At 43.0% G+C, this 27,801-nt stretch overlaps 1 protein-coding gene across 4 annotated transcripts in view; it reads left to right on the forward strand.

Annotated features, from left to right (window-relative positions):
- The window catches only part of LOC134957844 (putative ferric-chelate reductase 1), a 265,125-nt gene that overhangs the window by 104,302 nt on the left and 133,022 nt on the right, over nucleotides 1-27,801 (forward strand). The gene's annotated exons all lie outside the window — the stretch shown is intronic.

Below are 27,801 nucleotides of genomic sequence, written 5' to 3' on the forward strand. Positions count from 1 at the left end.
CATCTATCATTGCCCACATATCTCTTTCCAAGTCATATTCTCCATTAGATTTAATACAGTAGTGGTGTCTCTTAAGTAAGATGGTAGTTGGGTTACATGCTAATTGAGAAAGCGATATCCATGTATTTGGATAAATGTGAGGTCAAAGGGGGGAATTCAAATGTTTGAAAAGTCGATTGGGTGTCTGTTTTTTCCTGTCTATTAGATAGGAAAAAAACAGACACCCAACTGACTTTTCAAACAATTGAATATCCCCCAAAAAGTCTATTCCAGCCACAATAGGTCTTCCAGAAGGGTTTGTCTTAGAGTTATGGATCATAAGACGGAAAAAAAAATGGGGGTGATAGGATTGGTTTGCATTAGATACTGTAGCTCTTTCTTTGTATAAATATTTTTTCTTAGCGATTATATACAGTGTGTGCAAATATTTATTTTAGCACTTATTCATATAAGCAACAAGAGCATGTTTTAACCATTTACATTTGTCCCTGTCTGGCAAGCTATTCATAAAATTATATTATACTATTTGACACATATTGGATGTGAACAGAAACCTCAGGTGCAACAGGATAATGATAGTGTACAATAAAATAACTATTTATTGTTTATACTGAGTATCTGGATTTTGTAGAGTTCAGTATTATTATCACAATGTACAGATAAGGTTAATCTACATGCAACATTTAGACAAATAGAAAAATTAGATAAAAATGAAGAAATAAAAAATAAACTATCAAAATTAATAAAAATAAAAATAAGGACAAAAATTGTGTTTTTTTTTAAAAGAGAGGTACAGTCCGTGAAAGAAAGAATGTTCAGGTCCTCTTATGGAAATGGTGGTAAATGAAGATAAGCAGAGTTCTTGTTACTGCCTCCCCCAAAGGGGAGAAATAAAGTATCAGCTGGAAAGCTGTTGTAACCTGGTTTAATGTTCATTGGTAAGAAGGTGCTGCAGGTGGGCACTTACATGTCTTCTCCCGCTGCATGGGGTCCCGCTGTGTGGGATTTTTCTCTCTGGGTCCTTATTTCCTCTGTTATGGTCAGTGTGGCGTCCTCTCCCCAGGAGCGGCGATGTTGTGCACAGGCTCCTTTGTGTCTGGATTCCTGTGAAGCATTTGTTGGCATCTTCCAGGGAATCATGGCTTCCGGGTTTGAGGCAGGGGTGTGGTCCAATGCATTTCACTCGGCTTGATAGTGCCGTGTTTTGTCAGGGACTTTGGGAAAGGGTGTGTCTGAGAGTGTTCTTGTAGTGGTCTGTTTCTTTTTATTGGTTAGATTTGTAGACATTTTGATTTGATGCTGCTGTCAATCATATATGGCTTATTGTGATGATCAGGTTATTTTCCTGTTCTTTCCTTTTATTGTTTGGATTTGCAAGCGTTTTGATTTGGAGCTGCAGCTGTCAATCATAAATGGCTTTTCACGTTGCAGGTTAGCTGTTTCAAATGTGGTGATCTTTTTTTCTTAAAATTCTTTTGTTTTTAGTTCTACAGAATTGTCTGTTACATATACAACAATAATATAGAATAAAAGATCAAAAGGGATTCAGCTTAGAAAACCTGTTCAGAAAAAGTGATCAGGAAAAAATCAGTTCTTTGTATTTGGTAACAGTGTGTCGAAGTAAAAAATATTACATAGAGAGAACATACAGACTCCACACATAATGAGTCGCTATGCTTGCAAATACGCACAGCGTGCACAGCAATATATGGTAACATACGCATTTACACAGACATGCCACAAAGATATATTCAACACATATTTTATGCAGCACATAAATTATACATATCAAGCACTAGACATAAGGTTTTAAATGTTATAATGGAGTATAATGTCATGTATGTGTATTGTTGGAGCGGAGCAAGATAAACATGTCGTCAAAATGATCGGAGGAATGTGTATGTTAATTTGATACCGGTGGTTAGATTGTAGCACATTGCAATGAGTAGATATGATTAAATGTAGGAATATGAAGTCACTTTTACTGGAACAAAAGGACATTCAAAGGAGCATGTGTGGACAGGAAACCAGAGCAAGAAAAAGAGGAAAAGGGTTCGGAATGCCCTAAAGTGGTGCACACAAACATATATTAAAATATAACTTTTATTACAATATATAGTAAAAACCAGCGAATATTAAAAAGAAAAATAAAGTAGTGTGAATAAGAAAGAAATCGTGATGAAAATTAAGAGAGCTGCGCACTAGATGTCATCCGTATGACTCCTAAATTGTTCATGAGGTTTCAGGACAATGAAGAGTGTGTCAGGAGTATATATTTCCTATATGGCTATATTTCTGCTAATTGTGGAGGAACTCCTAAGGTAGGTGTCTCTGATTTTCTAATCCCTTCCAGGATATATAATATGAGACCGTTAGGAAAACAGGACTCCAGTTTTCATAATATGTGTTTGTAGTGTGATGATAGTAGTGCTCTAATGATTTACTGTATCTGATAATGAATACACATAACAAACTGATCTCCCAACATTGTGTGCTATGTTTTAATTATATCACTGGGGTGGTAACAAAATTCTTGCTGAGCTTCAATTGTATCACAGGAGCATCTGAGCGCCCTCCTGAATTTCTTAAATGTTGTTACATCCACTATGAGAAAATCATGTATGTAATGATACAATTGTAACATATAGGAGAGAAACAGCAGGTGTCTTATTCACAGATTGAACTCTAGCAGCCTTATAACTTTTGGCTGTTCATACCTGATGATCGTATCTTGGTTTTATTGTGACGTAATAAAGGACTTATTTGCAGCGGACGTCGCCGCTAATAATAACTAATCAGTAGTCCCTTGTCACAATATTGATTACTTAACCCTTTCCCTCTCAGGATCACTTTATAATTATAAAGTAAATGCTCTTGAGTAATCCTTGTAAGAGCATTCAAGATTTGTTCTCTCTCTAGTTTTAACCTTTATTGTGATAAGACAGCAATTCAGCAAGCTTATTATATAGTGATTGGGAGATCGTTATAAGTGTGAACCATGTCACTGATATCACAATGATGTATTCAGTCCTTTATATAATACCTTTCAGTGTATATACTTGCACATCGGATATCCGATGTTTATATCAGGACTGAGTACTGCATTTGTAAAAAGTATTTGATACATATCATTTATTATGCACAGTGTATCTCGATATACACAATGGATTCAGGCATTGGTTCTCTAATCAGGCTGTTTCCTATTCATAGAGCACTTAATACATATCATTCACTATGCACATAGTGTTTCAATATACACGAAGGAGTCAGACATTTGTTTTCTAATAAGACTGTTTCCTATTTGTATCCCCGCAGCTTGCATGGGATAAACACTCTTCATAAGATTATAATCCTTCCTAATCTAACATTGTCCGGTGACTATCTGAGGTGCGCAGCTAGCCTGACGCACGCTTCGCTGTTCGCTTCATCAGAGGCAGACTCTCTCTCCACTGATGAAGCGAACAGCGAAGCGTGCGTCAGACTAGCTGCGCACATCAGATAGTCACCGGACAATGTTAGATTAGGAAGGATTATAATCTTATGAAGAGTGTTTATCCCATGCAAGCTGCGGGGATACAAATAGGAAACAGTCTTATTAGAAAACAAATGTCTGACTCCTTCGTGTATATTGAAACACTATGTGCATAGTGAATGATATGTATTAAGTGCTCTATGAATAGGAAACAGCCTGATTAGAGAACCAATGCCTGAATCCATTGTGTATATCGAGATACACTGTGCATAATAAATGATATGTATCAAATACTTTTTACAAATGCAGTACTCAGTCCTGATATAAACAACATCGGATATCCGATGTGCAAGTATATACACTGAAAGGTATTATATAAAGGACTGAATACATCATTGTGATATCAGTGACATGGTTCACACTTATAACGATCTCCCAATCACTATATAATAAGCTTGCTGAATTGCTGTTTTATCACAATAAAGGTTAAAACTAGAGAGAGAACAAATCTTGAATGCTCTTACAAGGATTACTCAAGAGCATTTACTTTATAATTATAAAGTGATCCTGAGAGGGAAAGGGTTAAGTAATCAATATTGTGAAAAGGGACTACTGATTAGTTATTATTAGCGGCGACGTCAACTGCAAATAAGTCCTTTATTACGTCACAATAAAACCAAGATACGATCATCAGGTATGAACAGCCAAAAGTTATAAGGCTGCTAGAGTTCAATCTGTGAATAAGACACCTGCTGTTTCTCTCCTATATGTTACAATTGTATCATTACATACATGATTTTCTCATAGTGGATGTAACAACATTTAAGGAGTTCAGGAGGGCGCTCAGATGCTCCTGTGATACAATTGAAACTCAGCAAGAATTTTGTTACCACCCCAGTGATATAATCAAAACATAGCACACAATGTTGGGAGATCAGTTTATTATGTTTATTCATTATCAGATACAGTAAATCATTAGAGCACTACTATCATCTCACTACAAACACATATTATGAAAACTGGAGTCCTGTTTTCCTAACGGTCTCATATTATATATCCTGGAAGGGATTAGAAAATCAGAGACACCTACCTTAGGAGTTCCTCCACAATTAGCAGAAATATAGCCATATAGGAAATATATACTCCTGACACACTCTTCATTGTCCTGAAACCTCATGAACAATGTAGGAGTCATACGGATGACATCTAGTGCGCAGCTCTCTTAATTTTCATCACGATTTCTTTCTTATTCACACTACTTTATTTTTCTTTTTAATATTCGCTGGTTTTTACTATATATTGTAATAAAAGTTATATTTTAATATAAGTTTGTGTGCACCACTTTAGGGCATTCCGAACCCTTTTCCTCTTTTTCTTGTGCAGATTTATTTTGCCTGTGGTAGCACCCCCTAAATGATTACGAATAACACAGATGTGTCTTGGATAAAATAAATAAGGGGTCATTCTCATAATAGTCATTAACCTGTGCGACCAGTACTACAGTTACAGGAAACCAGAGGCCAGCAACCTGGAACCAAAGCCCTCACACTGACCAATGACTCATCATGAATGAGAAAGTTCCCTCCCCTGGACCAATAACAGAAGACCTGTACACCCCCAACAGACACTGTGTATAGCTGATCCCACACACAAGAGCTTCCTGTTTTCTGCTGGGTGCTGATCGAGATGCTGTTCTGTTCAGTTGCTGTTAGCTGATATGGACGGAGATCCAAAGATGGAGGAGATGGAGCGTAGTGAGCATGAGACAGGGAGATGGTAATTGTATGCTAGCCGTGACTGTATGATTTCTTTTGTAACAATTGCTTCCTATGAAAATGTACTCTGTAACCATATATATACTGTACATGTGTTATATTGTATACATACCCTTTTAAATATCAAATATATACAATGAGAGTTGGCCCTCAATCAGACCATGTGTGTGAGTACTTGTTTTCTCTTAAGAGATGTAGTGTTTGCAACGTACAGCACACTTTTATTGCATATGGTAATAAGATGCGCCTTGCGTCCGCAACTTATATTAGCGCTGGCATTTTGAATATTTATTAGAAATTAATTTGACTCTATCAAGTGTTACGTTTAGACTTTTGCTGGAGCAACTGTTACTAATGTATAATTTGTTTGGTCAAAGTGGAAACATTGTTTATAGTTGGAATATGATGCTAGAAATAGTGCCTATGTAGGATTTTGTGGAAGTTTTGTTAGTGCATGTCATGTTTGTAAATATTTGTTGACTTTTTTGTTTTGTATATACAGTATGTGAAGTGTGTGATATATCCTTTTATAGTGTTCTTTATATACAGTAGTATTTTCTTCTTTCTTTTTGTTCTTTAAGCTACGGTCTTCACACTTGTGGTTTTTGCTGCTATTTGCTCTACCATCCTTTTTCTCAGGCAAAAAATCCACTGATGCTTTACAGTACCTGGGGTTCAAAAATGGTCTCCCAATTATCACTTGTCAGGCCCAACCTGCTTAGCTTCCAAGTTCAGGGTGGAGTTGGGCATCCCTTAAGTTGATATGACTCTGTGCTTTTACTGATTATAGGGGGGTCATAACAGTGACCATCATGGCGTGGGCCTAGTCCCCAAGAAAGATTTTCAGCTCCAAGTCGATATTCAGACCTTTTGGAGTCAGTTTGTAGGTTATATATCCATTTTGTTTCTTACTTTGACATTATTTTAATGTAGTCTCCTCCTCTCCAGGGTATTTCAACTTTCTTGATTGCCATGAAGTTTATGAGTCTTGCGTCATGTTTGTGGGTTGTTCTGAGACGCTGTGTGTTTCTACTTTTTTGATATTCCTTTAAATGTTCATTCATTCTTACCTTCAAACTTCTTGCAGTTCATCCCACATATTGGAGGCTGCATGGATAGGACAGCAGGTAAATGATGCTTTTGCTATCACATATCAAATTCTTTGATTTTTTTATATGTTTTCAGGGTTGAGTGAGCTGTGAAATTGTTCACTGTTTTTGTGTTTTTTTGTTTATTTGTCTTACAGGCTTTGCATCTGTTTCAGTAGTGGAATACAGCGGTGGTGTCATCCAGCCAAGTTTTGTTTTTTTTGAGGTTATCAGTAGATAGCTGGATACCAGTTCATTTTTTATGTTTGGTGCTTTTCGGTATATACTGTAATTTTGGGATGTTCTTTTAGATATTCTATTATCTCCTAATCTCATTTGAGGCTTGGCCAAGGTTGTACTGGCTGTTGTAGCTGGTGATGAACATTACTACTTTATTCTCATCCATTTTCTTGTCCTTGTATATCAGAAGGTCTTCCCTTTGGCTTTCTTTTGTTTACTTTAAGGTCTACTTAACTGTGTTTTCATTGTATTTTCTTTCTAGGAATTTTTCTTTTTGGATTGTTTGTTCTTCAAAGACCTCATTTTTTGAGCAATTTCTTTTGATTCTTTTGAACTTTCCTCCTGGAATACCTTTGTTATCAGTGTAGATTGTGAGGTCCAAGAAGTTAATTGCTTCTCTGATTTGAGTTTCTGTAATTTCAAGATTCAGGATGTTGTCATTGATGTAGTTAGTGAAATTCGTTAGTTTGCTTGATGTTCCATTCCAGATGACTAGGATGTCGTCTATATACCTTTTCCATGTGACTATGAGCTCTAGATGGGGATTATTTTTCCAGATTGCTTCTTCCACTGCACCATAAACAGGTTTGCGTAGCTAGGGGCAAATTTAATGCCCATAGCTGTGCTGTGAACCTGTCTATAGTGGGTGTTGTTGTACCAGAAGGTGTTGTGGCTGAGGATGAATTGTATACCTCTCACTACAAAGATGATTTGTTCTTCTGGTAGATCCGATTGTTTCTGTAGGATATATGTTATGGCTTTGCACTCTTCTTGATGGTCTATGCACGTGTATAGTGCTTTCACATCATAGGTAGCAGTCATTCCATTTTGACTACATTTGGTAGTATGTAGCTGTCATTCCATTTTATCTCCTCCAGAAGTTTTAAGACTTGAGTGGTGTCCTTCAGGTAACTCGGTTGTATTGATACAAGTAGTTGTAACTTCTTCTCTATGTATATTGATAGGTGGGTGGTTAGGGAGCCAATGCCTGACACATACTGTAGCTGTTTTGAATTATATCCATTTTTACTAAATACTGCCAAACTATAATACACTGTACATGGCACTGAAGCCACTTACTTAGGTTGAACATATGTTTTTATTTCTTTTTCTGATCTCTTAACAGTATACATGCATTGATGTTATAGGACTTAATAAAGCAGCTGTTACTATATAAGAAAGTTAATGAGCATTAATTGGTGTATGCAATATTCAGTTATATATGTAATTTCATTTTATTGATAGTCAAATTTGTAATATTGAGTCATTGCAACAGTTGTCATATTTCATCTCTAGTCTCTATACATTAAATGTCTCAGCTTGTCCTGGAATTAGTTCCTTTTTATTGACTATGAGTTTAGGGTGTCATTCCGAGTTGATCGCTCGCTAGCAACTTTTTGCAGCGCTGCGATCAGATAGTCGCCACCTATGGGGGAGTGTATTTTCGCTTTGCAAGTATGCGAACGCCTGTGCAGCTGAGCAGTACAAAAACAATTTGTGCAGTTTCTAAGTAGGTCTGAACTTACTCAGCCACTGCGATCACTTCAGCCTGTCTGGTCCCGGAACTGACGTCAGACACCCACCCTGAAAATGCTTAGACATGCCTGCGTTTCTCCAACCACTCCCTGAAAACGGTCAGTTGACACCCATAAACGCCCTCTTCCTGTCAATCTTCTTGCGATCGGCTGTGCGAATGGTTTCTTCGTTAAATCCATCGCCCAGCAACAATCCGCTATGTACCGGTATGATGCACCTGTGCATTGCGGTGCATACGCATGCTGAGTTTTGACCTGATTGTAGCGCTGCAAAAAATTGCTAGCGAGCGATCAACTCGGATTGACCCCCTTAGTTTCCACAGCAAGTTTTACTGAAATACAAGTTCTAGAATGTCTGTTTTTTTTACCATGACCATTACATTATTATATGATGTGTCCTGCAATGTACTGTAGTTTCAACCCACTAAACTGGCCCAGACTGTTGTTTTTTTGTTTTGTTTTTTAAACGAATTGTCCCGGGTCATATTTACATTAATGACAGTGATATCTCCATCTAGTTCTCCATCTAGGAATTGCGATAGTTTTATCATGCCTTGGAGAGAGATAAAGTACCAGCCAATCTACTTCTCCATTCTTCTCCATCTAGGAGAATCTACTTCTCCACCAGCCAATCTAGTTCTCCATCTAGGAATTGCGATAGTTTTATCATGCCTTGGAGAGAGAGAAAGTACCAGCCAATCTACTTCTAACTGCCATTTAGCAGAAGACTGCTATGTTTTCTACAGGCTATGTTTAAAAAAATGTCAGGAGCTGATTGGCTGGTATTTTGTCTCTCCAAAGCTTGATTCATCTCCCACTTTGACAAGAATGAATTACTGAATGTGTTCACCTGGAGACAGAGGTGGTCTGCTCCCTCAGAGCAGAGCTGATGACATGGCTTAAGGAGAACCCAACTAATTGAGGAAGGATATTGTCTAAGAGTACAGAGTTTTAACCAGTGAGTTGCAATTTGTTAGATAATAAAAACATGGAACTTTTAAGACTGAAGTACTTTCTATAGTGGACAATGGAACTCTGCAAGTACAAAAGTTTCCAAAGGATAGCCAAAGGTCAGGAGTCAGAGTAGTCATCCACAGTTAAAGGGTCTAGAACCAGAGGGGTAGTTAGACAAGAGATTGTTCACCAACTGGTGATCAAGCCTGCGTGGTGAAACGTACATTCAGTCAGTGGATTTCAGCCAACAGATTCCCGGCTCCTCACTGCAGGGGGAAGCCGCTCACGGCATGTGAAATTAACCGTTACTCGCAGCTGCACGATATTCGCTCCCGGCATATGTAACCTCATCTGCGGTCTGGTAATACATGCTGCCTTACACATTCTTTTTTCTTGGCATTCACTTGTCTCCTGCTGGCGCATTTGGATCCTGCAATACCGGAGGTAACAGGATCCATCTAACACCAGACACAGGATGACAAAGTGACGCTGTAGCTATCTTTCCATCGGCCTGGCAATTACCTTCACTCTGACCCATCATCTGCTCGTTGAATATGATGGGCAGCAGATGAGGGGAAGTGTGTCACGGACTGTACTACTCTTTACATGTGCATTGACATACTATGGATCCATGATGCTATAATCTATGTATTTATGGTTACATTTCAATATCAGTGCAGACTACATATGCTAACATGGTAATTGGGAGGAGATAACAGACAATTACACAGTGACATTAATCTATCACGTTCACTGCAGGTTATCTGTTATCATACTATCAAGTGGGGTACTCCAAGTATTGGTTATAAAGTACCAATATAAATCTCATACTAATTGTGGTATCTGATATTCAGACGGTTATCTCTTCATACATGAGAAGGAATATATGGTCCATGAAAGACGCTATATTATAGAGAGTATTTGTGTTAAAACTCGAATAGAACATCATGTTTTAAAAAGGGATACTACTGAAAACACTGAGGTGCAAATGTATTAAGTCTGGAGAATTGATAAAGCAGTGATAAAGAAGAGATGAGTGGAAGGTGATAACGCCCCAGCCAATCATTATGGGTTTGAAAAATGACAGTTAGGAGCTGATTGGCTGGTGCGTTATCACCTACCGCTTATCACTGCTTTATCACTTCTCCAGGCTTAATACATCTGCCCCTCAGTGTGGTAAAAGGGTTTCTACGCATCAGCTCACTACTAGCCTATCAAAAGGCCTCAAGCTATAGCCTGTTTATAACCACTGTATAATTAGGTTGTTTTTTCATGTGCCTATAAAAGGGCTCTAAGTCACAGTTCTTTTTTCAATTGTGGTAAATACATGTGGTATTTATGCTTTGCACAATTAGAGGTATTCATATGCTTATGGCAGGGGGCCAACTGCTAAGGCAACATTGAAAACACTACTCAAATTGTGGTTGTAATAAGTTAGATGCACTATGAGGACTCTAAAGCAATGTTTTTTTTTGTGGATAAGAAGGTGCTGTGCCTAATTATATTGGATATAAGATTTTACATTTAGGCACAAGCCAGGACAGCACTTAAAATTATAACCAAAATAAGTGCATTCAGTGAGATCTGAAATAACTCTTTAGATATTATCTGTTCTTATGCCTTCTGGATGAAAATATGTTGTGTTCAAACTGACTATTACAACAGATATAAAAACTTGCCAATATGCTCTAAGAAATATAGTATTTCAGATATACTCTTATCTCTAATTATGGCCGTTTGTCTAAATGCCTCTGTAAATGTAACACTTTAAAAACAAATAGTTTGACCGTAGCTAATGTATAAAGTGGAATGCCTTATAGTACCTTGTGCACTTTTTTGCTAAAGGCAGTCTGCTAGGTGCTATAGGAGATGTTACATTTGGATACAAGTTCTGGGTATGAAACACTTTTGATACATTTTACATTGTAACAAATGCACTCAGTGGAAAGCTCTGTATGAGTCACACTGTAACTATCATGACAGCAATCAGTGTGACGAACATGTCTGTGCTATGGTATGTGAAGATTCCAAACGCCAGCTGTACTTACCACCAGGGCTGGCCCAAGCTTATTTTTTTTAGTAAGCAAAATTCTATTTTGGTGCCCCTTGATGGTATAAACTTTATAAAGGCATGCCACAAAAGGGGTGTGGTCTAACAATAAAGGGGTATGACTACACAATTGTACTCCCCGTGGTACAGGGCGATAGTGGGTGACAGGGAGATAATAGGTAACTGGAGAGTCAGGGTGACAGGGAGTTATGGGGTGACTGGTGAAGCAGGGTTGACAGGGAGATAGTGGGTAACTGAGGCGGGGTGACAGGGAGATAGTGGGTAACTGAGGCGGGGTAACAGGGAGATAGTGGGTAACTGAGGCAGGGGTGACAGGGGGATAGTTGGGTGACTGAGGCAGGGATGTGACAGGGAGCAGTGGGTGTCTGAGGCAGGGTGACAGGGATATAGTGGGTAACTGAGGCAGGGTGACGGAGATAATGGGTAACTGAGGCAGGAGTGACAGGGAGATAGTGGGTAACTGAGGCAGGGGTGACAGGGAGATAGTGGGTAACTGAGGCAGGGTGACAGGGATAATGGGTAACTGAGGCAGGGTGACAGGGAGATACTGGGTGACTGAGACAGGGTGACAGAGATGGTGGGTGACTGAGGCAGGGTGACAGGAAGCAGATGGTGACTGAGGCAGTGGCTACATCATAGGCAGGGGAACTGATGAGGGAGGAGCAGGCAATTAGGCTGAGGATCTCCTGGCTCTGGTTGGCAGCTGTTCTTCAGCTCCACCTCACACAAGCTGCTCACAGTGTGGGTGGGTGCCTCTGCCTGCAGGGTGCTGGTCACTGGTGTGGTAGAAGCTGCAGTGGAGGCTGTTTGTGTGCCTGCTGGGAAGTGAGGACTCTGACCCCCATGAAGCTGCTCCAGCTGCTGGTCATCTCCATGGGTCAGCGGAGCATGTGATGGCTCTCTTCCAATCAGAGACCAGCACATGCTCCTCTGACCCCTCTGCAGAGTCTCCTGGGATTTATTACCCAGTGGTGCAATGCAGATTTCTGTGTGCTGTGCCCCGATCCTGTACCTGAACATTGCATACTGCGGCAGAGCTAATCTGCAGGAGGGCTCTTTAAATCTCCATTTCCGGCTATCGGGGGAGGGCTGGGAGCCGGGAGGACACAGTGAAGCAGAGGAGCGGTGTCCAGGGCAGGCGGCCGTGGCGCTGTAGAGAGTGAAGTCACTGTGACTCGCTGTCTGCAGCAGCACCCTCTAATGCCTGGCGCTCTACGCGGCTGCATAGCCCACGTATGCGTCGGGCCAGCCCTGCTTACCACTTTACACGAACGAATGCTATATTTAATTGTCAAACGTGTCAGACCAGAGAATCTGTGTGTATAAGAAGGTGCTGTGCTTAATTATACCGGATATAAGATCTCATATTCAAGCACATGCTAGTGCTAATACATTTTAAGAAACACAGCATCCTGGGAATACTTTTATACCTAAATGCTTCTGTGATTGTAGCTAATGTACTAAATGAAATGCCTTGTATGACCACGCACACCTTCTTGCTGAAGGCAGTCTGCCAAGTGTTAAAAGAGATGTTACATTTGGATACAAGCTCAGGGTATGAAATACTTCTGATACATTTTGTATTGTAACAAATGTACTCAGTGGAAAGATCAGTATGAGTCATATCGTAACGGTTATGAGTATATGCTATGGTATGTGAGGATTTCTAATACCAGTTGTACTTATCACCATATATGAGTAAATGCTATATTTAATTGTTAAATGTGTTGTAGTTTATTAATCTTAATAGATATATGTTGCAGCGGTGATGGATATGAAATTTCAACACTGGAGCATCATTGATACTATGGCCGTGATTATCAACTAATCCAGGCATGTCCAACCTGCGGCCCTCCAGCTGTTGAGAAACTACACATCCCAGCATGCCCTGACACAGCTTTAGCATTCTCTGACAGCAAAACTGTGTCAGGGCCTGCTGGGATATGTAGTTTCACAACAGCTGAAGGGCCGCAGTTTGGACATGTCTGAACTAATCTGTTGTTGTTACTTGATTCAACTAATTTGTTGTTATTACTTGATAGGACTATTATAGACGTCCGAAGTATAGAAACAGTGTCTATCAATAAATTCACCACACACAATCAATTGTTTTTATTGGAGGGTATTGATACCTACAGTAGATAGGGGGTGCAATACAGTAAATGCATTTACTGAACTACGCTTACACATAAATATTGCTACTCAATTACCCCATTCATTTTATGGAAGAATATTAAAGGTTACATTTTATATTATTACTATCATGTCAAATTAATTACATAATTTATCTTAAAAGAGTGCTCCACAAAAGCAATCCACTTCTTCTGTTGGCTTTCTCCAACAAACATTTACTAATATGTTTAGTTTATGATTGCAGGAGCACCTCCAGCTTCTTGAATTATCACAAACCCAAATTAGGGTATTTAGTTTTAGCTGGTTTTTATTATTACTGTATGTTCAGTGCTGGATATAAACACAATATTGCATAATGAAGTTTACACCTGTTATAGTAGAGTACCTGTGCTGTGCAAAATTGTGATTGTTGCTAACAGTCAGACTCTCAAGGTATATCAGACCTGTACAGCCGGGCAAGTCATGGATAGCACATGCACGTAAATGTTCAGAACACCATGCATTTTATTTTCATGTGGATGGCACAACCATGTTTTCCCACTTTTTACCAGGTTTGTAACTATTTGAGTGTTTGCCCCATTTTCACTTGGATTTACTCTTAATTCTCCACTTTCTTCCAACACTGATAGGTTAATTGTCTCTAGTTTCGGTGTGTGTTTGGGGTGTAGTTATGTGACAGATGGTCAGGAGACCGCTGGTCACATTACCTCCCCCTACATCCCGCACCCTCACAATCCTGACGGTCAGCATGACGACCAAAAGGGACAATTCCCCCGCAAGGGGTTTATTACACTCGCCCATCCCCCCACCCCAGCATTCAAATACACAAGCAATTAGTGTCCTAGATGAAATGAAGGGTATTTTTTCTCTCTTCAACCCTAGAAAAATACCCTTCATTTCATCTATGACACTAATTATTTGTGTATTTGAAAGGGTTATCTCTAATAGCGGATTGTGCTTTTTAATAAACTGTTATCTCCTATATATTAGCCCAGATCTGTGACTCTGTGCCTGTGTGTATAACGCTGGGCGTGGCTAGGAGCTCCCATTGGGTTAGCAGCAGGTCTATCACACTCAGTCCACAGCTGATTGGACGAGAAACGCCCTCCCACACAGGTTACATCCAATGGGAGGCTCTGCCCTTTGGCTGCTGTGTGTTCCCAGAGCAGGAATAACAATGGGCTGATGGAGCTGCAGCTCCAGGTCCACACCCCAAAATAGGCCCACTGCATCTGCAGTATCATACCCTCCAACAATTTACACATAACCATCGCTACAAATTCCAAATTTCAATGGAAGTTTGGAGAGCCACAAATCGGTACAGACCATAAAATAAGGTCCTGTACCTGCCAAAAAGGTACAGCTGGAGGGTATGCCACTGCATCTGCAGCAAGTCTCTGCGCTGTAGATGGGGGGAAAAAATCCTTTTACTGCAGCGTCCTATGTCCTGCTGCCAGTCCGCCTGCCCCTTCCAGCATCAACAATCCCCACTCCCTAGCCGCAGCGCAGGTGGAACAAAAGCTGCTGCGGCCACCGGCATAGATGTGTATGAGAGCGGCGCAGCAGAAGGCTTTCATAGCCCTCCCTGCGCCGCATACTCTCTGAGCCCCGGAGCCTCCTCTGCGTGTGATGTCACAGAAGTGCCTCCCCATCACAGCCGCGCCCAGATCCCCAGAGGCTCCGACTCCGCAACACAGCACCTGGGCTGCCGGTGTCCCAACGCGTCGCATTACAGGGAAGAAGATGCACCTGCAGTGGCTCCGGACGCCCACCTGCGGCCCCCATGCATCCGCCCCTCCCCCACACACGTCACCACTGCGGCAGCCCCTCCCTCACCCACGGCACTCCCACAACTGCCCCTCACCCACCCGCAGCACCCCTGGACCCCTTCCCCATCCGTGTCTCCACCGTGCCCGCCACTCCCCACAGCACCTACAGGGTGATTCATCATGCCCTGCGTGCGTTGTTCAAGCCATTGCAGTGTCACTAACACTGCACAGCACTCTCACCTTTTACATTAATTCAGCGAGTCAGTCAGCTCTGCCAGCCAGTCACTATTGTTAGCGCCTGTGTCCCAACGCGCCGCATTACAGGGAAGTAGACGCACTAAATAAAGTACAGCTCCCAGCAGCCCTTAGCGCCAAAGCATTCTGGCCCATAGGGCTGCTGGGAGCTGTAGTTTATTGAGTGCATCTTCTTCCTTGTAATGCGACGCGTTGGGACACCGGTGCTAACAATAGTGACTGGCTGCTGTGCGAGTCTCCGGGAGAGCCACTGCCAAAGGGAGGACAGCAGCTTAGCTGCTTCCAGGAGAAGCATTACCTGCCCCTCCCCCACTCACAGCACCTACGGGCCCCATTCGCGGCACCCCCACATTCCCCCTCCTCCACCCACAGCACCCTTTCACCCGCCAATCCCCCACCTGCGGCACCACAGCACCCACCCCTCCCCTACCTGTGGCACCCCACGACCGCTCCTCCCCACCCGCAGTGGCTCCGGACGCCCACCTGCGGCCCTCATGCATCCGCCCCTCCCCCACCCACGTCACCACCGCGGCAGCCCCTCCCTCCCCCACGGCACTCCCACAACTGCCCCTCACCCACCCGCAGCACCCCTGGACCCCTTCCCCATCCGTGTCTCCACCGTGCCCGCCACTCCCCACAGCACCTACAGGGTGATTCATCATGCCCTGCGTGCGTTGTTCACGCCATTGCAAGGGGCTATGATTCCTTAACCATCGCACGCCCTTTTGTCTTTGCAATATTTAACCACTCACACAATTATGATTGGAGGTAATACTCCATATAATAGAAATACAAATATTGTACGCCACAAGGGCATGCAAGGGTTAAGGGGGTGTAGCCCCTTACGACAGTGTGAAAAGTGCCCGTAGGGCGTGATGAATCACCCAGTTATCCATATATGTGGTCAATTGTATTGCTGGTATAATGAGAAGTGATTGGTAGCGCCCCCTGATTCATTGGTTGGAGGAGTGTTTATTTTGACCCTAGCTAACAGTAGGCTCGATTCGGTGGGCAGCAACCTTACAGCGCAGGAAAAGAGTTTTTCTTTGCCTATATATATATATATACACACAAAGCAGAATACAGCAAAGCGCAGGTGCGGCACTCAAAACCACTTGTCAAATAACGCAAGAGAAACAAATTTCTTTCATTGTTTAAAACTATATTTAGTTTTTCTTCAGGAAAGCATACAGTGTACTACAGTGTCTTACCTTATATCCGCTCTAAATACCACAATGATGCACAGCAACTGGTAGCGCTCCCGGGAGCGGGAAGTCCCGGCCCAAGCCTCTGGCGCAAACAGATGACGACATCGCGTATATACGCGATGCACGTCGTACATGTAACCCAGCAAACGGTCACTGAAACAATTGAGGAAACAGCGTGTTACCATAGCAACATTGTAACATAGTCATCCTCAGTAGTCTTACAGCTAGATCAAAAAATAAAAAGATGATTGCACCAATCCAGCATACATTTCAACATCTCTTATATGGGCAGAGCAAAATATATACCATAACATACAATACAACAATAATGTATATAAACAGATCACATATATGCAATAAAAATATTAGATAGACAAATATTTATCAATTACATATGGTTCAATTATAAAAGATAATCCATTTGATAAATGACCCATGTCACCCCTCACATCTATCTTGAAGGAAGCTGGAAAATTAGTTCATATCATTAAGTCCCCTTGGGCTAATGACATCTAATTTATGGATCCACTCAGCCTCTCTCCTAAGGAGTTTCAGATTACGATCCCCCCCTCTTCTTTTGGCAGGGATATGATAAATCATTCTGTATCTAAGGCTATTAAGCGGATGTTGTGCTTCAATAAAGTTGTGAGCCACCGGCTGGTCGCTAGTTCCATTCCCTAAAGCCAACCAAATAGAGGAACGGTGCGCAGTCATTCGTTCCTTGAACTTTTGCTGTGTTTTGCCTATATATGAAAGGCCGCAGGGACAAATCAGTTGATAAATCACATGAGTGCTTTCGCACGTTAGATGGTGACGGATCTTAAATGTAGTCCCCAAATGGGGTTGACAAAATGTGTCCCCTATGATCAGAAAGTTACAAGTCGTACAAGGACATCTAAAACATCCTTTCCGAACTATAGACAAAAAATGCTGTTTAGTAGTTATGTCAATGTTGGAAATATCAGTTTTTACTAGCAAATCCCAAATATTTTTAGACCGAGAATAACATGGTCTAAGTGTACTGTTCTTTAACCCAACTTCATCATCTAAAGAAATAACAGGCCATAACTTCTTAGAGATTGCATTAATCACAGGTGAAGCCGTATTGTACTGATTAACCCACTGGAACTTATTAACGTTTGGCTTGGTTCCTTGTTTCTGTAATAGCATAGATCTATTAAGAGCCATTGCCCTTTCTTTAGCTTTAACCAGGTCACGTAAAAAGTAACCCAATGAAGGAATTTATCAATAAGATGATATAGTATTATTATTGTTAATTCTCCTAATTTGTACCATCTGTGAGTATGGCAAACTCTTTTTGATCTGAACAGGGTGACAGCTATTGGTAATGTAATAATGTATTCCTGTCTGTGTTTTTAGTGAACAGTGTAGTGGACATGCTACCTTTTATCATTGATAATTTTAACATCCAGAAATTTAATCTCATGCTGATCCATTTCAAAGGTGAATTTCACAAAAGAATCAGAAAGTCTATGTTTAGACACCAAATCCACAAAACTCAATTGCGACCCTGTCCTTATCAATAATCGTCTATAAACCTAGTGTAAAACAAAACATTAGACGAAATTACAGGATCATCAAAAAATTATTTTTGTTCGACACTAAACATAAAAGTATTCGCATAGCTAGGGGCCACAGAGGACCCCGTTGCACAGCCGGTTGACTGTAAATATATCTTATTATCAAACAAAAAGAAGTTGCAGGTCAACACGATTTCAAGCATATTAAAAAAAAAAAAACCTCAACATGGGACATAGCTTAACCCCCTTGGTACAGCAACAACTCTTTAACTGCCCTCATTCCCTCACCATGTGGGATTACTGTATATAGGCTTGAGACATTGGCTGTAATAAGCCACGCCCCCTCTGGTATTGGGCCTAATATTGATAATTTATTCAATAAGGCAGTGGTATCTAGTAGGAAATTCTTATGTTGCTGTACCAACGGTTGCAGAATCGAATCTAAAAAAAATGGAAGTTGGTTGTAATAAGAACCCCCGCGCTGACACAATGGGACGTTCCGGCGGTGGTAACACATCCTTATGAACTTTAGGGAGTGTATACAAGATAGGCATCACAGGGTATTTAGGTAATAAAATTGCATAAATCTTGTCATCAATAATATTCCCATCCAATGCTACACTCAGCTGGCGTAAAATCTCATCTCCTAGAGATGAGCGCCTGAAATTTTTCGGGTTTTGTGTTTTGGTTTTGGGTTCGGTTCCGCGGCCGTGTTTTGGGTTCGAACGCGTTTTGGCAAAACCTCACCGAATTTTTTTTGTCGGATTCGGGTGTGTTTTGGATTCGGGTGTTTTTTTCAAAAAACACTAAAAAACAGCTTAAATCATAGAATTTGGGGGTCATTTTGATCCCAAAGTATTATTAACCTCAAAAACCATAATTTACACTCATTTTCAGTCTATTCTGAATACCTCACACCTCACAATATTATTTTTAGTCCTAAAATTTGCACCGAGGTCGCTGTGTGAGTAAGATAAGCGACCCTAGTGGCCGACACAAACACCGGGCCCATCTAGGAGTGGCACTGCAGTGTCACGCAGGATGTCCCTTCCAAAAAACCCTCCCCAAACAGCACATGACGCAAAGAAAAAAAGAGGCGCAATGAGGTAGCTGTGTGAGTAAGATTAGCGACCCTAGTGGCCGACACAAACACCGGGCCCATCTAGGAGTGGCACTGCAGTGTCACGCAGGATGTCCCTTCCAAAAAACCCTCCCCAAACAGCACATGACGCAAAGAAAAAAAGAGGCGCAATGAGGTAGCTGACTGTGTGAGTAAGATTAGCGACCCTAGTGGCCGACACAAACACCGGGCCCATCTAGGAGTGGCACTGCAGTGTCACGCAGGATGTCCCTTCCAAAAAACCCTCCCCAATCAGCACATGATGCAAAGAAAAAGAAAAGAAAAAAGAGGTGCAAGATGGAATTGTCCTTGGGCCCTCCCACCCACCCTTATGTTGTATAAACAAAACAGGACATGCACACTTTAACCAACCCATCATTTCAGTGACAGGGTCTGCCACACGACTGTGACTGATATGACGGGTTGGTTTGGACCCCCCCCAAAAAAGAAGCAATTAATCTCTCCTTGCACAAACTGGCTCTACAGAGGCAAGATGTCCACCTCATCTTCACCCTCCGATATATCACCGTGTACATCCCCCTCCTCACAGATTATCAATTCGTCCCCACTGGAATCCACCATCTCAGCTCCCTGTGTACTTTGTGGAGGCAATTGCTGCTGGTCAATGTCTCCGCGGAGGAATTGATTATAATTCATTTTAATGAACATCATCTTCTCCACATTTTCTGGATGTAACCTCGTACGCCGATTGCTGACAAGGTGAGCGGCGGCACTAAACACTCTTTCGGAGTACACACTTGTGGGAGGGCAACTTAGGTAGAATAAAGCCAGTTTGTGCAAGGGCCTCCAAATTGCCTCTTTTTCCTGCCAGTATAAGTACGGACTGTGTGACGTGCCTACTTGGATGCGGTCACTCATATAATCCTCCACCATTCTATCAATGTTGAGAGAATCATATGCAGTGACAGTAGACGACATGTCCGTAATCGTTGTCAGGTCCTTCAGTCCGGACCAGATGTCAGCATCAGCAGTCGCTCCAGACTGCCCTGCATCACCGCCAGCGGGTGGGCTCGGAATTCTGAGCCTTTTCCTCGCACCCCCAGTTGCGGGAGAATGTGAAGGAGGAGATGTTGACAGGTCGCGTTCCGCTTGACTTGACAATTTTGTCACCAGCAGGTCTTTCAACCCCAGCAGACCTGTGTCTGCCGGAAAGAGAGATCCAAGGTAGGCTTTAAATCTAGGATCGAGCACGGTGGCCAAAATGTAGTGCTCTGATTTCAACAGATTGACCACCCGTGAATCCTTGTTAAGCGAATTAAGGGCTGCATCCACAAGTCCCACATGCCTAGCGGAATCGCTCCCTTTTAGCTCCTTCTTCAATGCCTCCAGCTTCTTCTGCAAAAGCCTGATGAGGGGAATGACCTGACTCAGGCTGGCAGTGTCTGAACTGACTTCACGTGTGGCAAGTTCAAAGGGCATCAGAACCTTGCACAACGTTGAAATCATTCTCCACTGCACTTGAGACAGGTGCATTCCACCTACTATATCGTGCTCAATTGTATAGGCTTGAATGGCCTTTTGCTGCTCCTCCAACCTCTGAAGCATATAGAGGGTTGAATTCCACCTCGTTACCACTTCTTGCTTCAGATGATGGCAGGGCAGGTTCAGGCGTTTTTGGTGGTGCTCCAGTCTTCTGTACGTGGTGCCTGTACGCCGAAAGTGTCCCGCAATTCTTCTGGCCACCGACAGCATCTCTTGCACGCCCCTGTCGTTTTTTTAAAAATTCTGCACCACCAAATTCAAGGTATGTGCAAAACATGGGACGTGCTGGAATTTGCCCATATTTAATGCACACACAATATTGCTGGCATTGTCCGATGCCACAAATCCACAGGAGAGTCCAATTGGGGTAAGCCATTCTGCGATGATCTTCCTCAGTTGCCGTAAGAGGTTTTCAGCTGTGTGCGTATTCTGGAAACCGGTGATACAAAGCGTAGCCTGCCTAGAAAAGAGTTGGCGTTTGCGAGATGCTGCTACTGGTGCCGCCGCTGCTGTTCTTGCGGCGGGAGTCCATACATCTACCCAGTGGGCTGTCACAGTCATATAGTCCTGACCCTGCCCTGCTCCACTTGTCCACATGTCCGTGGTTAAGTGGACATTGGGTACAACTGCATTTTTTAGGACACTGGTGAGTCTTTTTCTGACGTCCGTGTACATTCTCGGTATCGCCTGCCTAGAGAAGTGGAACCTAGATGGTATTTGGTAACGGGGGCACACTGCCTCAATAAATTGTCTAGTTCCCTGTGAACTAACGGCGGATACCGGACGCACGTCTAACACCAACATAGTTGTCAAGGACTCAGTTATCCGCTTTGCAGTAGGATGACTGCTGTGATATTTCATCTTCCTCGCAAAGGACTGTTGAACAGTCAATTGCTTACTGGAAGTAGTACAAGTGGGCTTACGACTTCCCCTCTGGGATGACCATCGACTCCCAGCGGCAACAACAGCAGCGCCAGCAGCAGTAGGCGTTACACGCAAGGATGCATCGGAGGAATCCCAGGCAGGAGAGGACTCGTCAGAATTGCCAGTGACATGGCCTGCAGGACTATTGGCATTCCTGGGGAAGGAGGAAATTGACACTGAGGGAGTTGGTGGGGTGGTTTGCGTGAGCTTGGTTACAAGAGGAAGGGATTTACTGGTCAGTGGACTGCTTCCGCTGTCACCCAAAGTTTTTGAACTTGTCACTGACTTATTATGAATGCGCTGCAGGTGACGTATAAGGGAGGATGTTCCGAGGTGGTTAACGTCCTTACCCCTACTTATTACAGCTTGACAAAGGGAACACACGGCTTGACACCTGTTGTCCGCATTTCTGGTGAAATACCTCCACACCGAAGAGCTGATTTTTTTGGTATTTTCACCTGGCATGTCAACGGCCATATTCCTCCCACGGACAACAGGTGTCTCCCCGGGTGCCTGACTTAAACAAACCACCTCACCATCAGAATCCTCCTGGTCAATTTCCTCCCCAGCGCCAGCAACACCCATATCCTCCTCATCCTGGTGTACTTCAACACTGACATCTTCAATCTGACTATCAGGAACTGGACTGCGGGTGCTCCTTCCAGCACTTGCAGGGGGCGTGCAAATGGTGGAAGGCGCATGCTCTTCACGTCCAGTGTTGGGAAGGTCAGGCATCGCAACCGACACAATTGGACTCTCCTTGTGGATTTGGGATTTCAAAGAACGCACAGTTCTTTGCGGTGCTTTTGCCAGCTTGAGTCTTTTCAGTTTTCTAGCGAGAGGCTGAGTGCTTCCATCCTCATGTGAAGCTGAACCACTAGCCATGAACATAGGCCAGGGCCTCAGCCGTTCCTTGCCACTCCGTGTGGTAAATGGCATATTGGCAAGTTTACGCTTCTCCTCCGACAATTTTATTTTAGGTTTTGGAGTCCTTTTTTTACTGATATTTGGTGTTTTGGTTTTGACATGCTCTGTACTATGCCATTGGGCATCGGCCTTGGCAGACGACGTTGCTGGCATTTCATCGTCTCGGCCATGACTAGTGGCAGCAGCTTCAGCACGAGGTGGAAGTGGATCTTGATCTTTCCCTAATTTTGGAACCTCAACATTTTTGTTCTCCATATTTTAATAGGCACAACTAAAAGGCACCTCAGGTAAACAATGGAGATGGATGGATTGGATACTAGTATACAATTATGGACGGGCTGCCGAGTGCCGACACAGAGGTAGCCACAGCCGTGAACTACCGCACTGTACTGTGTCTGCTGCTAATATATAGACTGGTTGATAAAGAGATAGTATACTCGTAACTAGTATGTATGTATAAAGAAAGAAAAAAAAAACACGGTTAGGTGGTATATACAATTATGGACGGGCTGCCGAGTGCCGACACAGAGGTAGCCACAGCCGTGAACTACCGCACTGTACTGTGTCTGCTGCTAATATATAGACTGGTTGATAAAGAGATAGTATACTCGTAACTAGTATGTATGTATAAAGAAAGAAAAAAAAACCACGGTTAGGTGGTATATACAATTATGGACGGGCTGCCGAGTGCCGACACAGAGGTAGCCACAGCCGTGAACTACCGCACTGTACTGTGTCTGCTGCTAATATATAGACTGGTTGATAAAGAGATAGTATACTCGTAACTAGTATGTATGTATAAAGAAAGAAAAAAAAACCACGGTTAGGTGGTATATACAATTATGGACGGGCTGCCGAGTGCCGACACAGAGGTAGCCACAGCCGTGAACTACCGCACTGTACTGTGTCTGCTGCTAATATATAGACTGGTTGATAAAGAGATAGTATACTCGTAACTAGTATGTATGTATAAAGAAAGAAAAAAAAACCACGGTTAGGTGGTATATACAATTATGGACGGGCTGCCGAGTGCCGACACAGAGGTAGCCACAGCCGTGAACTACCGCACTGTACTGTGTCTGCTGCTAATATATAGACTGGTTGATAAAGAGATAGTATACTCGTAACTAGTATGTATGTATAAAGAAAGAAAAAAAAACCACGGTTAGGTGGTATATACAATTATGGACGGGCTGCCGAGTGCCGACACAGAGGTAGCCACAGCCGTGAACTACCGCACTGTACTGTGTCTGCTGCTAATATATAGACTGGTTGATAAAGAGATAGTATACTCGTAACTAGTATGTATGTATAAAGAAAGAAAAAAAAACCACGGTTAGGTGGTATATACAATTATGGACGGGCTGCCGAGTGCCGACACAGAGGTAGCCACAGCCGTGAACTACCGCACTGTACTGTGTCTGCTGCTAATATATAGACTGGTTGATAAAGAGATAGTATACTCGTAACTAGTATGTATGTATAAAGAAAGAAAAAAAAACCACGGTTAGGTGGTATATACAATTATGGACGGGCTGCCGAGTGCCGACACAGAGGTAGCCACAGCCGTGAACTACCGCACTGTACTGTGTCTGCTGCTAATATATAGACTGGTTGATAAAGAGATAGTATACTCGTAACTAGTATGTATGTATAAAGAAAGAAAAAAAAACCACGGTTAGGTGGTATATACAATTATGGACGGGCTGCCGAGTGCCGACACAGAGGTAGCCACAGCCGTGAACTACCGCACTGTACTGTGTCTGCTGCTAATATAGACTGGTTGATAAAGAGATAGTATACTCGTAACTAGTATGTATGTATAAAGAAAGAAAAAAAAACCACGGTTAGGTGGTATATACAATTATGGACGGGCTGCCGAGTGCCGACACAGAGGTACAGTAGCCACAGCCGTGAACTACCGCACTGTACTGTGTCTGCTGCTAATATAGACTGGTTGATAAAGAGATAGTATACTACTACTAATATTATATATACTGGTGGTCAGGTCACTGGTCACTAGTCACACTGGCAGTGGCACTCCTGCAGCAAAAGTGTGCACTGTTTAAAATACTGGATCAAAACGCCCGATTGTCGGGCAATTACGACACCTGAATCCCCTGGGGATTTGCTTTGCATGGAAGAAGTCACTAAGTGAGACAACATGAAGGTGAAAGTCAATCTCTTTCTCTTTCAAAGCCAAAAGATCACGAAAAATAATGTCATTGGATAAACATTCAATCTGATCAATCATATGTTCATGGTGCAAAATAGCTTCAGACTAACTCTGAATAACTAAATGTTTCATGGAGTGGTAACAGCAGAGGATTAAAGTGCTCATCAGTGTTTTCAGCAAGCTCGGCCATGCTGTTAGTATCTCAGCCAGAGAAATTGCATCAATCCCTTGAAGCAGGCATGTCCAAACTGCGGCCCTCCAGCTGTTGAGAAACTACACATCCCAGCATGCCCTGACACAGCTTTAGCATTCTCTGACAGCAAAACTGTGTCAAGGCATGCTGGGATATGTAGTTTCACAACAGCTGGAGGGCCGCAGTTTGGACATGCCTGCCTTAAAGTGTCAGTACCACAATAAAAAATAAAGTGCAAGTGAGTAGTGATATTTTGCATGTGATAAAGGGCAGGCGCACATACAGTACACGCTAATAACTGATTATAAACCTGAACATGCAGCTGATACGGAGATGCTCAAGTCACCGATAAATACCATGTGGTGTGTTGTTTTTTTTTGGAGTTTGGTAGCTTTTTGCAATTGATGCCCATTTTGCTGGCACTTAGGCCCCTGTATGGTTAATAAAAATTCTATATGTGTGTGTGTATATATATATATATATATATATATATATACACACTGTATATCACACATGCATACACAAACACATGCGCGGTAACACACACACACACATGTGCGCTACCACACACAGTGGTAACTGAAAGTTTGTGAACCCTTTTCTGCTGAAATTTGGCTGAAAAGTACCTCAGATTCTCACACAAGTACTAAAGGTAGATAAAGAGAACCAAATCAAACAAATGAGACAAAATAATTAGATATGCTCATTGATCAAATGATCCAGTATCACATACCTGTGACTGGAAAAAGCATGTAATCCTTTGCTTTCTGGTATATTTTGGACTCATCTATCAACAAAACATTGTTCCAATAGCCTTCTGGCTTGTCCAGGTGATCTTTAGCAAACTGCAGATGGACAGCAATGTTCTTTTTGGAGAGCAGTGGCTTTCTCCTTGCAATCTTGCAATGCACACCGTTGTTGTTTAGTGTTTTACATTAGCTAATGTGAGAGAGGCCTTCGGTTGCTTAGTGGTAACCTTGGGCTCCTTTGTGACCTTGCAAACTATTAGACACCTTGCTCTTGGTGTGATCTTTGTTTGTCGACCACTCCTGGGGAGGGTAAATAATGGTCTGGAATTTACTCCATTTGTACACAGTCTGTTTGACTGTGAATGTTAAAGATGGTTTTGTAACCTTTACCAGCATGATGAGCATCAACAACTCTTCTTCTGAGGTCCTCAGAAATCACTTCCACACACATGCGTTGTGAACATCAGACTTAGGGGGTCATTCCGAGTTGATCGCTCGCTAGCAGTTTTTAGGAGCCATGCAAACGCATAGTCGCCGCCCACTGGGAGTGTATTTTCGCTTTGCAGGAGTGCGAACGCCTGTGCAGCCGAGCGCTTGCAAACACGTTTTGTGCAAAACAAGACCAGCCCTGTAGTTACTTATCCTGTGCTATGATTTCTGCGACGAGTGACACGGTAATGACATCAGATACCTGCCGAGTAAACACCCGGCCACGCCTGTGTTTTTCCAAATACTCCTAGAAAATGGTCAGTTGCCACCCATAAATGCCCTGTCTCTGTCAATCTCCTTGCGTTCGGCTGTGCGATTGGAATCGTTGCTCGAACCAGTGCAAAACCACAAAGGACTTCGTACCCGTACGACATGCGTGCGCATTGCGGTGCATGCGCAGATTAGCCATTTTTTTCACTGATCGCTATGCAGCGAACTGTTTTTTTAAAAGGAAGGTTGTCCGTTCACACCTGATTGTCATTCCATAGAGTGAAAATATTATACCAGACTCTAATTACAACCTTCAATATATCTGCTAAGCCTAAAGGTTCACATACTTTTGCCACCCACAAATATGTATGTGTGTGTGTGTGTGTGTGTGTGTGTGTGTGTGTGTGTGTGTGTGTATATATATATATATATATATATCTATTTATATAGTTTACAAAGTTTGAAGGGGGCGCTATTTTCTTAAGTCTTTTATATTAAACTAGGTGATTCATTGCGCCCTACGTGCGCTCTTCACACCGTCGTAAGGGGCTTCGCCCCCTTAACCCTTGCACACCCTTGTGGCCTGCAATATTTTTATTAAATGGAGTATTGCCTCCAATCATAATTGTGTGAGTGGTTAAAAATTGCACGGACATAGAGCATGCGATGGTTAAGGGGTGAGAAGCCCCTTGCAATAGTGTGAACAGTGCACGCAGGGCCTGATGAATCACCTAGTAGGTGCTTTGGTTGGGGGAGTGGAGTGTGCAGGGAAGACGCGGATGGGATCCGGGGGTGCCGCGGGAGGGGGAGGGGTGGACATGGTGCTGCAGGTGGGGTCCGGAGCCACCGCGGGTCGGGGAGGAGCTGTTGCGGGGGTGCACCGGGTGGGGGTAGGGCGAATGCGGTGGTGCGACGGGAGGGGCGGGTGCGGGGTTGCTGCGGGTGGGGGAGGGGGTCCGGAGCTACCGCGGGTGCTGGAGGGGGGGTGTGGGGGTGCTGCGGATGGGGCCCGGAGGTACTGTGAGTGAGGGAGGGGCGGGTAATGCTTATCCTGCTTCTCCTCCTGTCAGCAGCTAAGCTGCTGTCCTCCCTTTGGCAGTGGCTCTCCCAGAGACTCGCACAGCAGCCAGTCACTATTGTTAGCGCCGGTGTCCCAACGCGCCGCTTTACAGGGAAGAAGATGCACTCAATAAACTACAGCTCCCAGGAGCCCTATGGGCCGGAATGCTTTGGACCTAAGGGCTGCTGGGAGCTGTAGTTTACGGGGCATTACGTGTGTAAGCATCACTGGTACAGGGGGGCATTACGTGTGTAAGCATCACTGGTACAGGGGGCATTACGTGACTAAGCGGCACTGGTACAGGGGGCGTTACATGTCTAAGCGGCACAGATACAGGGGCATTACGTGTCTAAGCGGCACTGGTACAGAGGGCATTACGTGTGTAAGCGGCACTGGTACAGGGGGCGTT

The sequence above is a fragment of the Pseudophryne corroboree genome, chromosome 9, assembly GCF_028390025.1.
Source record: "Pseudophryne corroboree isolate aPseCor3 chromosome 9, aPseCor3.hap2, whole genome shotgun sequence".
In the NCBI taxonomy this organism is placed as follows: Eukaryota; Metazoa; Chordata; class Amphibia; order Anura; family Myobatrachidae; genus Pseudophryne; species Pseudophryne corroboree.